The sequence below is a fragment of the Manacus candei genome, unplaced genomic scaffold (assembly GCF_025592945.1).
Source record: "Manacus candei isolate 608988 ecotype Guabito, Panama unplaced genomic scaffold, ASM2559294v1 h1tg000002l, whole genome shotgun sequence".
Taxonomy (NCBI): Eukaryota; Metazoa; Chordata; class Aves; order Passeriformes; family Pipridae; genus Manacus; species Manacus candei.
Window position 1 is genome coordinate 4,975,464 of NW_026138050.1, and position 12,587 is coordinate 4,988,050.

The window sequence follows — 12,587 nt, forward strand, 5'->3', positions numbered from 1 at the left end:
CTTCTTCTGTCTGCCTTTGTGAGTTTGATGCATATTTTCCTTCCAGAGAAAACGAAAATCCTGCACAGAATAGCCGTGGGGTTCTCTTTATAAGATGTCTGCTTCTGCTTAAGTGGGCTGATGGTAGATTGGAAGCATTTCATTGCTGCTGATGGCAAAGTGATACTTCATACTTCACTGGAGATTTCTGAACTCCATCAGTCCTTTAGTGCTCAGAGTCAGCATGGCTTAGTAGACAAAGATCAAGGCTAGAAATAAAATAAAATTTTTTAAAAAAAAGGTGGGGGAATCAAAATTTCAACCCTACCTTCAGGAGTTTCTCTGCCTAGCAGTGGAAAGCTTGCTCACCACCTGCAGGAACATTTTGCTGTTATGAAAATGGCTACATCTGCCTTCCTTACAGAGTAACAGGTGAATAATTTTGAACTATTTGGGATAAATTAAATATTATTTAGATTTTTTATTTTAATGTGCATGTGTAGACACAGACTTTCCCATCAGCAGGGCACTGAACACCTTCAAATTCTGTACCACTAAGTGTCATTATTAGCACAGGCAAACTAAGCTTATTTGTCTCCAGTGTATCCCAATCCCTGTTGGCATTCCAGATATTTGCTTTGTGAATTTCCTTTATCAAAACTCCCAGGTTATCCCCTGCTGCCACAAAATCCCTCAATTGCCTTTCTTTGGACATCTGGTGGTATTAGTTGTGTGGTGGACCTCAGACAAGAATATTCTGCCCAGTTACATTTCTGGCTACTGGTGTGGCAGCAAGTATTATTAGTAGTTATTGTTGGGTATTGATTTGCATTTTCAAACTGCTTTTCATAGAAGACCATTAATGAGCCATTTAAGGATCAGTTTCTTTTTCAGCATCTTCAGCAGAGATTGGTGTAAGCAAAGTCACAACCATTCTTGTGATGGAAGATGTCCTGAGGGTATGAATATTGGTGTAGTCTCTGTCCTGTGCATGTAAGAGGCTGTAGCCTCCTCTTCCCCTCTTGATTTAGACAAGCTGGGTCACCGGGTCCCACGTCCTCCAGTTTTGTGGATCTTGTGGAGGATGGAACACGGTGTTGTTCTTGCCTCTGGTGAGAGAGGGGAGTTTGTATAGGAGATTTGCTCAGTACCTTGCTGTGCTGTGTAAGCAAAGAATCCTTCTATCAATTCATACAAGAACTAACCCTGCCTTTTTAAAGGTCATTTCTGTCTCAGTCAGCTCTTAAAGTTCAAGAGGAAATAAACTGCTTAGAGTTGGCATTTTTCAAGTCAAGTGTCAACTTTCCAAGCCCCCAAGCCAGAGAATGCAGAGGAAGGAGAGATTAATAAGTGAGCTGCTTGCTTGATACAGTGATTGTGCAGAAACGTTCCCTTTTTTCTTTCCTCTTTGTGGGGCTTTGTAGTGAAATGGAACATCGATGAAATATCTTACTTTCTCCTTTGCACTTTGCAATGCAGAAGTACCCAAAGCTCTTTAGAAGTGCTTCTTTTCTCATTAGTCCAGTGACAGCAAGCAGAGAGTTTGTCAGCTCCACTGAAGTAGGACACAGGGAACACTTTATGACAATGCCAATACCTAAAAGCTCCTTTAACCACAGAATCTTATTATCCAGTGAGAATAAAATACTCTCTCAGAAAGCAGCTGAGGGTTGAAGTCTCCAAGCAGGTGCCTGCCTTTAACTGCATTGACGCCTTTTCCCATGCAGGAGGCGATGGATCGATAAGGGAATAAACAGGAGGAATGGGGTGTATTAATCAGGTACAATGGAGGCAGCAGGGGAGATGATAAGGGAAGACAGGTGGCAATCGAAGGGTGTGCTGAGCACAGACCATCTATTGGCTGCCAAAGTGCCTCTATTGAACCCGGGGGATGTGGGCTGGGGGGGCCCAGCCCTGCTAATTGTGCTGATGGGCAGCTCCAGAGAGCTTGAGCTGTGTGTCCCAGTTATTGCTTTGGGCTTTTAGTCTTGGTCTTGGCAACTTTTACTTCTCAATTTGTTTTGCTGGACTGTGTAAGCACTCGTAGAACGTTTTCTTCTTTCCTTCATAAAGGAGTTTGCAAAAATAAACACATCAGCAGCATTGTCTTTCGTGCTTTGCACCCCTCCTGTGGAAATGCTGAGAAGACTGGGGTTGTTCAGCCTGGAAAAAAAAGGCTTTGAGGTGACCTAATTGTGGTCTTCCAGTACCTGAAGGGAGCCTGCAAAAAGGGTGGAGAGAGACTGTTTAAAAGGAGTGACAGGACAAGGGGGAATGGCTTCAAACTGAAAGAGAGTAGGTTTAGATTAGATTTTGGGAAGAAATTCTTTACTTTGAGGGTGGTGAGGCCCTGGCACAGGTTGCCCAGAGAAGCTGTGGCTGCCCCATCCCTGGAAGTGTCCAAGGCCAGGTTGGATGGGACTCTGAGCAACCTGGTGGAAAGGTGTCTCTGCCCTTGGGATGTGGGATGATCTTTGAGGGCTCTTCCAACCCAAATCATTCTATGATTCTGTGATGTTCCAGATCACCTGGTGTCATGCTTTGCATATTAACTAGGGGGAAAGCTGAGCAGGGCCTCACTGCTCTGTAGCAGGCTGAGCATTGATCAGTTGGTGGTGAGGAATTATTTTCATTTAGATCACTTGTTTTCCTTGAAGTTTATTTGTCTTTATTTTATTTTCCATCACCATATATTATCATCATCATCATCATCTTATTTAATTTTAATCATTAAACTCTTCTTAACTCAAGATTTGTCTTACTTTTACACTTCCAGTTCTCTGCCCCATTCCACCAGGATGTGAGTGGCTTGTGGTGCTTAGTTGCTGGCTGGGGTTAAAGCAAGACAGTGATGAATTGCAGTGCTGAGGAGAGAAACTTCTCACTGTACCTGTTGAATCCACACTGGACTATCATCCTGTCCCTCCAACATGGTGCTGTTTGTTGAGTGATTTGTGGTACCAACTGGCTGACACTAAATTACATTAAACAAAGCATTTATGAGTGGTACAGAAACAAAATGACTTGGTTGTCGTGTCTTTAAATTCATTTCTCTATCACAACTTCACCACAAAATAAAAGATCTGACCTCTCTGCTCATCTAGTGATTTTGAAACCTGAAACTGCTGTATAAAAGGCTATTTACATGTCCACCTGACTGGTTTCTGTATAAAGTATTCATTACAAAAATATTGCATTGCATGTAGTATTGTTTTATTAAACACTTAAAAATATTGATGCAGAAGAATTGATGTAACAGGACTGTAAATGTAGTTGCTCTGGCAGTTCTCCTTCCACAGTGACAGCTTTATTCCCCTTGCCTAGTATTGGTTAAAGGGTTCTTTGAGCTAATTTGGGGGATAGAAATTAGGGAAAGGTGCCCTGCAGGTAAGTCCTAATAGTGTTAACAGTCCAGTGGAAGACTGAAATAGTGCTCTGTATATCTGGGTGAAACAGGGAAAACAAACATCCACAGGATGTTTTCGGAATGAGATTAGCAGGACTTCATAGTAAGTCTGATCTGGGCATATCCTTTTCGTGGGGAAAAATCATGGCTTGGAATCAGGGTCTGAGAAAACCTTTTGCCTCTGCCCAGCTGCCCAGACACAGCTGAGCAGGGAGGATGTGCAGTTGCACAGAATTCCTTGGATTTCTGTGAGAGGGGCTGCAGAGCCACTGCAGAAGGAATGGCAGATATTCCTGGTGCGACAGTCGAGCTTGGAAAGATCCCAGTTCTTTAGTCTCAGTGTCTGACACCAGATGGCTGGAGACCAGCTCTTCTCTGCTTCGTGGGTCTGTGTGTGCTTATGTACATGCCCAAAATGGATGTATATGAGAATGTAAAATGATATAATAGGGATGAAGCTTAACCCACACTGGATGTTTCTGGGGCACTTTCAGCTAACTCTACTGTTTTTCCTCATTCTTGTTCTTAGATTTATGTTCTTGCCTTTTTTTTTTTTTTTCAACTTTAAAGGAATATTTCCCCCATAGGGAAAATAGCTACTTGCAAGGCAACATCAGGGTTGCAAGTTGAAGCTCTCAGAGATTAGGAAATGCCAGAAATCAAGTCACCTGGTGCCTCTTCAGTCTAGTTTCCTATAGCATGCAACATTCCTGTTTCACTTGGCAGAGACACTGTATTATGTTGATTTAATGAACAGCTATTAATGTTTTTCTACAGAGAAATTTAATAATTTATTAGTTATTTCTTATGCTAGTCCTATTAGACCAGATGCAAACCAAGGAGAAAGTATAGCCTTATTTTTGGGGATGGCAACGTGGAATATTTGAAACTTTTTCTTTCAGAACACTTACTTAGCATTACCCAAGGCTTCCTATGGTATGAGGAGCTGCTACTGATTTCAGCAGCAGTGTCAGTACCCAGCACTGGAGCTCAGCACCAAGGACTGCCTTTGAAAAGTTTATGGTGTCACTGGGAGCTCTGGCATAGGCAAGAATTGGAACCAGCTTTTTTGGGAGACTTTCAGTTGCCTTAATGTGAGACCATTCTCTTTAAGCAATTTCTGTGCTTCATTAGTCTTCCATATTCTGCAGCAAATGAGGCAGAGATCCTGCAGAAAACAGATGCAGTTAGCACTGAGTCCTGCTTTGTTGTTAGAGCGTGGTAGGAAAGATCCTCCCTTACCATGTCTCATTGTTTGTGCCCAACGACATGGGGCCACTCGGAAAATTCATGTTTGCAGGTCAAGTTATTTGGTCATGGAATTTTCAAGACTTTTGCAGACTTAACATGCCTCCATATTGTGGATTTAAGGATTAGCAGGTCTGTTACAATGCTGTGCTTAATATGGCTTGGATCCTGGTAGACTGCTTTGACATAAGTTGAGTCAAAGCAGGTGGGAGGCGGATTTGAGACGGAGTTAAATTGGTGCCTGTGAGAAAGAAAAGCCCAGAACAGCAGTCTGACAGAGTGCTTGTCACAGGGAGCTGAGTGACTTTGCAGTCCTTCCTTTGCTTTTATCTGTGCCAGTGTCCCATGGGTAAATGCTGGGGGGTAGCACTTAATTGTTTGGGTTTATTTGTTGTCAACAAGTAACATTACGAATTCTCTTCTGCGTCCTCAGAGAAAACCTAGACAGGTTTTCATCACATAACCTGGAGGGGTTTTCACTGACAAAAGCCTGATGCTGAAATCCTGAACCATAGCTTTGTATTTTAGTGAGAGTTGTGGTGGGGGTCCTTCACTGAATTGTTCTGCAAAAAACATATTAGACAATCTGTAATTCATCCAGGTATTCTTACATTCAGATATTAAAAAAAAAAAAAGAGAGCGACTGGGCAGGAATATACAATCCTCATTTCAATACTCATTTCACTGTGGAGTACAGTAATGCACATTGGAAATGAGGTCTCATTGGAAAAGGTAATTTGAAACAGATCCTCAGAACCTTCATGAAGCTGTAATGAGTCACCAGTCTGTGAGGACTCACTTGCTATATTGCATTGGAGGGTTTAATGTTTTGTTTTTCTCATCTAAACACTTTGACCCTTCTTATTTTATTAAGATAAGCCATTATCTAACTGTCAAGAGCCTAGAATTTCTGCAGATTTGTTTGCTGACAAGTTGGTTCAGCACAATCATTCTCCTACTCATTTCTTTCTCCACTTGAAGCAAATTTTCCTTTTTTCACTCCTCTTTATCAGTTCTTTATTCTCTACAGCTCCTCAGCTCTCATGCTGCCTATTCCCAGACAACGTTCCCCGTTCTCATGGTATGTTTGAATGTCTAACAGGAATTGGAAATATTCTTAGTCACTCATGGTGTTCATGCCACCAGTTGCCTGTGTGGTGTGGCTGTGCTTCACACCAGTGCTGGAGAGTTGGCCCAGTGACTTGACAGCTTACTGGGAGGGAGAAGGCTTATTAAGTGCATTTTATAATGCACATAATACTGGGTTGAGAAAACTATACAGTGCCTTCACCTTACTTCCCACTTGTGACCGCATAACAAACTAAAATGCTTGGGCTGTGTATGTGGGGGTCAGTGGGTTTGGGGGAGAAGGACAGAGGTAGGGGCTTCATCTCTGTAGGGAGGGAGCAGCAGAAAAAGACTACTACAAAAAAGAGTGAGGAGTTCTGACTTTCTCCATCATATTTAGACGTTGCCCTGAGTTCCTCCAGCCCACAAGTGTGATTATAGACTGGTGACTGATGGGGCCAACTGCATTATTCATGCTGGTTCAGACTGAAATGAAATCATCGAGGGCGATTTTCTGTGTCACACTTCAAGGTCAGATGAGAGTATTTATTATTCCTTCTCTGTTTATCTGTGAATGCAAATTGAATTTAGTGACTCAAATTGATGAAATGTTAGAAATATAAAACTCATCAGAGCCGACACGAAGCGAAATTACTGGGTAGAGCTGGCCAGTGACTTCACCAGCCCATGTACAGGCCTCTGCTTTGATTAGTAATTATTTCAGTCTTTGGGTTTTCTCATTCCCAGTTTTGCTTCAGTTGTTGTCATTTTTGTTTTCAAAGAAAAAAAGTGTAATAACACTTGAAACATTTAGAATTTGAATAAAATGCTGTAAATAAAGCCAGCTGCAGAGAGGGTGCTTGGATCCCGGTTAGAGAAAAGGTGTTTTTTTTTCAGAGTTCTTCCTTGGGGTTGTTTTTTTGGGGACTTGTTTGTTTGTTTTCCTCCCTCCTATGGCAGTTCCTTTTCTCCAGTATTTTACTCCCTGTGTTGGATGTTCAGAGCTGAGTGGGGGGAGATAGGGAAGGAAGCAGCCGTTTGACATCTTTTGGTGCTGAAGCTCCATGTGTTTCCTTACTGACAGTATTGCCCACAGGCTGCCCTTCCTCATCAGCCAGGGTCATTAGGAGAGCCAAAATGAGGGGCTGCAAAGGGGACTAAATGAGCACGACTCTTAATGAAATACTGGGAATGGAGACACTCTCTTCCCAACAACCTGTAATGCATTTTGAACAGTTTAGTGAACATCTTGGCTTGGTTTGGTATATCAGTCTGTGGTCAGAAGGTATCTCTGTAGTGTGCATCCTGTTCTCTGCAGTGTTGGAAAGACACTTGAAACTTGTATGGGGAGGAATTATTCTTATCTCAGAGTGGGAGTGGAAAATCCTTATCAGTGAATGCTCTTTAAAAATAGACTGTTCTCCGTAATTGCCAAATGCCACATACAAATGATGATACAGAGAGAGATGATACATGGAGTGCTGGCTATATGCTGTGTTAATAATCATAGAGGACTGTTGGTTTTAATTCCTGCTTTTTAATTACTTGCATTTTATTAAGAATGTTTAGTATTTGCTTGTCTCCAAGCACTGTGAAGGGAATCAGTTTGCTCAGGATGCAAGTGTGTCTGACTTGTTTTTGATTCAGAACAAGAGCCATGAGCATTTGGACACACCAAAAGCCCTTAATGGATTTGTCTACATAAGCTATTATAAATCACTTTGTTTATTCAACTATCAGCTTGATTTCTCCTGTACCCAGTTGTACTGAAGACAGCAGCATTTCAAATGTAGTAAGAGCACAGCGAGCAGTGTGGGCTCGGTGGTTTTTAAATACCAGTAAAAGTTTCATTCACCAAATGAATGCCTTTAGTAGAAGCTTTGGCCTTATGGATACTTAAGGTTTAGAGGCTTAGGAAAAGGACATTTATGCCTGTAGTTGTCTCACCCTTGAAATATTTTACATTCCAGAATTCAGTGATAGATGTTGAAATCGTTAATGTTTCAACATAAAACCCAAAACAAACCACGGAAGTTTCTCATTTATTAAGACACTGCTTTCATTCTCATCTTGATGATGGATGTGGGAAGCGTGTTTAGTGCTGTGACAGTAAATCTCACGTTGAGTGGCTGATTAAGTATCTGTTCAGGTAGAGCCACCCTGGCCTCTGCATTTTGGCAGCGTTCCTGGGCTTGGCTCCTCTGGTGTTGCAGCAAGTGTGTTGACCCTGTAATGAAAGGAAGCAGAGGGTGCCTGATGTGAATTTCTTTTAGTAAATCTTAGCTCCTGCCAGTCAATTATGGCCATTGTGCTGGGGCAGAAAATGTGTTATTTCTGTTCTGTAACTGTTCACTGTGTTTCTGAGCCTGATAGTTATGCTGCTGGTTAGGGAGTAAAATTAAATACTGTCTCACAGATAAAACATCATCAGTGTACTAATAAAGCTCCAAATGTCTGTCTGCTTCTTACCCATTTCATCTGGTTGCACTAGCAAAATAATTCTCTTTATGTTGTTCCCTCGTTATAAATTCAATATGATTCGAGTCTTCCTTGTACGTAGAGCAGCAGTGATGTATGAACTGCTTATTTTTGAATGATTTGTGATTTATGGAAGTCTGATGATGGTGAATTATGTAAAAGGTCTTTGAGAAAATACAAGGTGTGAACCAAGAGAAAGTTTGCAGATGTTTGTGAGCAATAAATAGCAAGAAGAAAGCTTGTTGTCCTACCAACTCTCTGTAGACTGTTTCATGTAGTATATTGTGTTAGCAGTATTTCATATGGCTGTCTGTAAGGTACAGTTAAAGCTTTAAATAAAATATAGCCCCTGTGATAACTTCCACTAAAAGATGATCATATTTTGTATTGTTTCTCTTTCTGAATGTAGTGAACAAATAGATAACATGAACCTGTTGGCCTCCACAGGTCCCACTGTCTCAGTAGCCAGAGAGTGTTTGAGGGCAGGGATGGGTGCTGCTGCTTCCCTATATCCACAATTCTCTGTGAAGAAGAAAGGAAGCAGAAGATGCCAAACAATCTTATTTTGCTCGTTTATCTCCCTTGAATATACTAGTTAAGGCAGCTCCTTTCTGCAGCCATGTTCTCAGAACTCCAGTCAGTCTTTGCAGCAGCATTTTGTGGTGGATCAGTTTTTTTTTCCTTTTTAACATAAGATGGATATTTTTCTGTTTTGCCAACCCCCACCTTTCCTGTGTTCTGTCCCTTTTTAACTCAGACTGGTTTTGTCATCACCTATTCCCTTTCAGTTTTCCTTGTTAATTCCCATCCTGGATGGTGGGAGTTCCCATCGAGGCAGGTTAGGCAGAGGCCGAGGGGGGAAGTTGTCCGTGTCAGAAATTGGAGATTGGAAAGATTCTTGAGGGAGGGCACAGACAGGGATGTCCTGCTGCTGTCCAGGACAGTATAAAACAGGCTGGAGTTACCCAGTTGCTGGTTATGCCTTCATGTTGGCTTTTAAACCTGGGGGGAAGAACTGGATTGAAAAATAACATTCTTGTTCATCTCTGTGTATCAGTTTCCAGCGTGGTTTATGTGTGTACTGTCTGTACATGTGTGGATACATTGAGACGGCTCAGAGTTGTCAAGCCTCAGGAATGGGCATTTCTTCATCCAAATGTCTTGCTACAAAACAATCTCCCTTGCTCCTTTTTGCCTCATTAGCTCCTGCATTAACCTTTTTATTTTGGACTCTGACACGAAGATGTCGATGGCGGTGGTTCCTTTTTCTGTTGCGTGTGTGCGATCGCGCTGTCATCGTGTTTTCCCTCCGTGCTCCCTCAGTGTTCCTCCTGTCACACTCTGGTTTGCGGTGCTTCTCTTTGATGTGATCTCGTTCCTGACAGTTGGCCCTGGTACATACACGTGTCTCATCTTTTCCTGAGTTACAACATGACCCAGACAGTGTTGCTCTCCTAATTGTCTCTGTGCCTTCTTTTCCTCTCAGGTTGATACACCGACCAGTTCTGGCATCCTGTTTGTTTTCCCTGTTATTTTTTTTTAGTAACTGAGGTACTTGGCTACTGAAAGGATGGAATCATTAAAATAATGTTTTATGGATCACTGGGGGGGAACTGTCATCTGCTTTTGTAATTTTTGAAGGAGATTATTAAAATGTATCTTATAGCTTCAGTATTCACTCTGTGCCGTCATTGTTCTCAGTCTTTCAAAGAATATTCTGGAAAATGAAGTTTTATCATTAAGATTGCATTAAAGTGGATTACAGAAAAGGAAGGGCAAAATATGAAGAGTCTCAACAGCTCAGAACAGAAAGATGTTGGCATCTCATTCACTGGGATGTGGAACAAGGAACATTAATAGGCTGATAAACAGAAATGACTTTTTCTCTTTAAGGCTTAGAAAGGTTTACTTTGAACTTGTAAAGATTTTAAAATGCCAGTTCTCCAAGCTTATGTTGAATGGAGAACTTTGGGCCTATTTTATTTTATACTTTAATGCTCATATTGAGTGAGCAATTACTTCTGAAAAGCCATAGGTGTCATCAGGGTGGAAGAAGAGTGCACAAGTCTGGCTTTAACAGCTTTTGCTTCTGAGCACCTACTTTCAAATCCTGTTTTGTGTCAATAAGAAATATAACTTTTCCTTTTGGATTTTTTTCTTAGAGAGGCAGTTTATGTTGTATTTGGTGCAGTTTCTGGAAGAATTATCAATCTGTTCTAAGAGGGGAAGAAAGGATCCCAATAATGTATTTTGGCATGGTGTGGAGAGTTGTAAGGAAGTTGAATTTCACGCCTCCCATAGCAAGGGAACCTATGGTAACACTCAGTTCAGAGAGCTGAGGATTGTCCCTGCTTTCATAGACATCTCTGGAATTTAAATTTTATGTACATTAACGTCACATCTGTTCTGAGGCTGAAATATAAACAGATGAAGCTGTTATTTCCATGCAGTGGCTGAGGAAATTGCCCATTTGTCTCTCTTTGCTTAACTTTTCTCATGTGTTGAAACAGTTGTTTTCCAGCCTAGTTTGAGAGTTTTGTATGGGGCTGAATGTCTGTGCTCTCCATGAGATGTGAATCTCAAATATTTTTCATTATTTGAGGAAGGAAACCTAGCACATATCTCATTTTTCTTTGTGAATGTCAAATCAATCATAATTTGTCAGTCCACTCGGCATTCATAGAAACAAGTCACAATATTGGGAGATTAGGAAAAAAGATTTCTCCATTGTCTTATCAAAATGTTTTGGAATAATAATATGTGAGATTTTGTCTGTTTGGTAGTATTTAATCTTATGTTTGCATTTTTTTCTTCTGTTCTGATTTTAATCAGGACTAAGGTTCTTTGATAAGAGCAAAAAATATTTGCAGTAAGGTTTCCATAGTGCAATTTACTTTGTTATAACACAGTTGGTGAGAGTTTTGTACTTCTATTTATCCTATGCATAAAAAAGGGTATTGTTGAACAAACTGTAATGGATCTTAAGACAGAAGTTGTGGTTACCTGGTCTCACCCATCCATTCTGTCCTGTTTGGAGCTGACCCATGTGCATGTTCCATCACCACAGATATTACTCCTGGAAAGAGGTCCCCTTCTTAACTGATTAATTAAAACAGATCCAAGGAAGTAGTGGTGCCCTGGTAATGCAATTATCCAGTTTCAAATGCAGATGTGAAGCCGTCTTGATGAACTTTTTCCACTTGAATGCAACAATGAAGAGACTATTTCATAGTTCTTGATTCTTAAATTAATCTGTGAATGGTTCCAAATTGAATTGGAGCTTGAAACAGGTTTCTGATTCATCCAGTGCTTTAAAAGGTATAATATTTTCAAGGAGGAGGATGATTTTGAGGTAGGGAGGCAGCTGCTTTGGAATTTGAGTGAATTCCTACATAAATTTCCCAGAAAATACAATCTGATGACCTGGCAGTGCAGACTGTACTTGATTTATACTGAGCATCCTTTCAAGCAGTATTCCCTTTTGGATCTATCTAAACAATACCCTAACAATAGTGCTATTTTATCTAAAAGCATTTTGATTTTTTTTCTTTTAATTATAATGAGAAATAAGACCCCTCTGAAGCACTCATAAATTTTCCAGTGTTGTTTTTAGCATCAGAGAAACAAAGATCTTCTGTTCCTGAGTAAACTAGGCATGCTGGGTTTGATCTTTTTCACTTGCTTGAGGGTTTTTGACTTGTATGCAACACTTCTGTTTCATGTCCTGCTCACTCTTTAAATACTTAACTTAGTTCAGTCTTGGATAAACCTGTCGTATTTAAATTATGAACCAACTCTTAACAATCACAAGAATGATTTCACTTTTATTTTGCTATTCATCACATGCTTTGCCATCAGTTGATCTGTGATGAGCTGCCTGATGTGAGCCTTGGAGCAGCTGCCCATTAGTGTCCCAGCAGCAGCCTGAGTGTCTGAAGGGCACACATGGAGAGCATCTCCAGGAACACACAGATAATTGTGCATCACCACGTCGTGATGCACAGAGAACTGAGAACAAGAGGGGCCAGGCTGTTCTGGTTTAATAGAGAATCATGCCCACATTTCAAAAGAAGTGCTAATCACCTGGCCTCAGAAGACATTTCTCTTCCGACACAGGTTGCTGGCAAGACCAGTGTGCAGGTGGTGGCTCTAATTACTTGCTGAGTACTATCTGTCAGTCAAAGCAGATCATATTAAACCTCAGTTTTACTTCTACTTTGTTAGAAAAAGATGAAAAGATCCAGTAGAACCCAAGACTGTGTGCTGTTTGTTGAAAACAAAGCATGTTCTCAAAGGCAAATGGATTGATTTTGAAACAGATATGCAATTATTTAAATGCTCTGTATGTGTGAGGTTCCAGTAATTGTGTTGTGCTGCAGAAGAAGGCTGTCACTGGAATGGTTCTTCT

General features: G+C 40.9%; 1 protein-coding gene across 3 annotated transcripts in view; it reads left to right on the forward strand.

The window, feature by feature from the left end:
- Positions 1–12,587, forward strand: part of MAD1L1 (mitotic arrest deficient 1 like 1) — a 352,477-nt gene that overhangs the window by 90,889 nt on the left and 249,001 nt on the right. The gene's annotated exons all lie outside the window — the stretch shown is intronic.